Source organism: Cebus imitator, unplaced genomic scaffold, assembly GCF_001604975.1.
Source record: "Cebus imitator isolate Cc_AM_T3 unplaced genomic scaffold, Cebus_imitator-1.0 Scaffold254, whole genome shotgun sequence".
NCBI lineage: Eukaryota > Metazoa > Chordata > Mammalia > Primates > Cebidae > Cebus > Cebus imitator.
The window spans coordinates 2,572,215-2,573,383 of record NW_016107569.1 but is presented as its reverse complement, the minus strand read 5'-3'; the positions used below and the strand labels follow the sequence as shown (position 1 = coordinate 2,573,383).

At 50.0% G+C, this 1,169-nt stretch overlaps 1 long non-coding RNA gene across 1 annotated transcript in view; it reads left to right on the top strand.

The window, feature by feature from the left end:
* Nucleotides 1-1,154, top strand: part of LOC108283020 — a 4,010-nt gene extending 2,856 nt beyond the window's left edge. The window contains exon 3 of the long non-coding RNA XR_005195541.1: nt 673-1,154. This is a non-coding gene — a long non-coding RNA (uncharacterized LOC108283020). The remainder of the gene's footprint in view (nt 1-672) is intronic.
* Nucleotides 1,155-1,169: the final 15 nt, after the last annotated feature.

Sequence of the window (1,169 nt, the reverse complement as noted above, 5' to 3'; positions counted from 1 at the left end):
AAAAAAAAAAAAAAAAAAAAAAAAAAAAAAAAAGAAAAAAACCAAAAAACAAACAACAACAACAACAAATCTGGCCGGCGCGGTGGCTCGCGCCTGTAGTCCCAGCACTTTGGGAGGCCGAGGTGGGCGGATCCCCTGAGGTTGGGAGTTCAGGACCAGCCTGACCAATATGGAGAAACCCCGTCTCTACTAAAAATACAAAATTAGCTGGGCATGGTGGCGCGTGCCTGTAGTCCCAGCTACTCGGGAGGCTGAGGCAGGAGAATTGCTGGAACCCGGGAGGTGGAGGTTGCGGTGAGCCGAGATCATGCCACTGCACTCCAGCCTGGGTAACATGAGTGAAACTCCGTCTCAAAAAAAGAAAAGAAAAGAGAAAGTAAAAAGAAAGAAAGGACAGCTACTCCGTAGACAAAGCAGGACCTTCCCAAACGAGGAGGACACGTCCACCCCAGGCACGATGCTCACGTACATGGAGGATTGGCTCTCCTACGAGGGTTTGTGATGAAGGATTAGTTTTCTTAATTGCTATATTTTGCAAGAATCAATATTATTATCTTTAAAGCAAAATTACGATTGCCTTTGTTCTCCAGATATGGGGTATCTGGACACTCCCAAGTCTGGGTCTGTTGTAGTAAACAATATTAATTTGTTCCCTTGACTGTAAACATCTAGAAGCTGGGAATACCTGACTTTTGGGGAAGGCAGCCCGTTAAGCCCCAGCCTCCTGTTCCCAGCCCTCACTCAACATGCAGTCGCTCTGGTTTGAACGCCTGTGACAAGTGTGTACCTACGTATCAGGGTGAGTATGGGCTGTGTCCACACGAGTCGGCGTGCACACATGTGTGTCAGTGCGCCTATATGAATGTTGTCCTTGGCAGGCAGGCAACTGAGTGTGAATTTCCCTGAGGGTTTCCATGTTACTGTGGTTCAGGCTGGGCCTTCCCTGCTGTCCCCCGGCCCCTCAGCCAAGGAAAGCCTCTGGAATGAGGGGACAGGGCATGGCACTATGAGGCTCCCACATGCCAGAGGCACCCCTGAGCTTTGCATAGATGGGTAGGACTTGGATTATTGGGGGCTGGACTGGAGCCTTGGAATTCTGGGCCCGAAGTGAGGGTTGAGGACAGCTCTCTAGAGAGCCCTCTGTGTGTGTGTGTGTGTGTGTGTGTGTG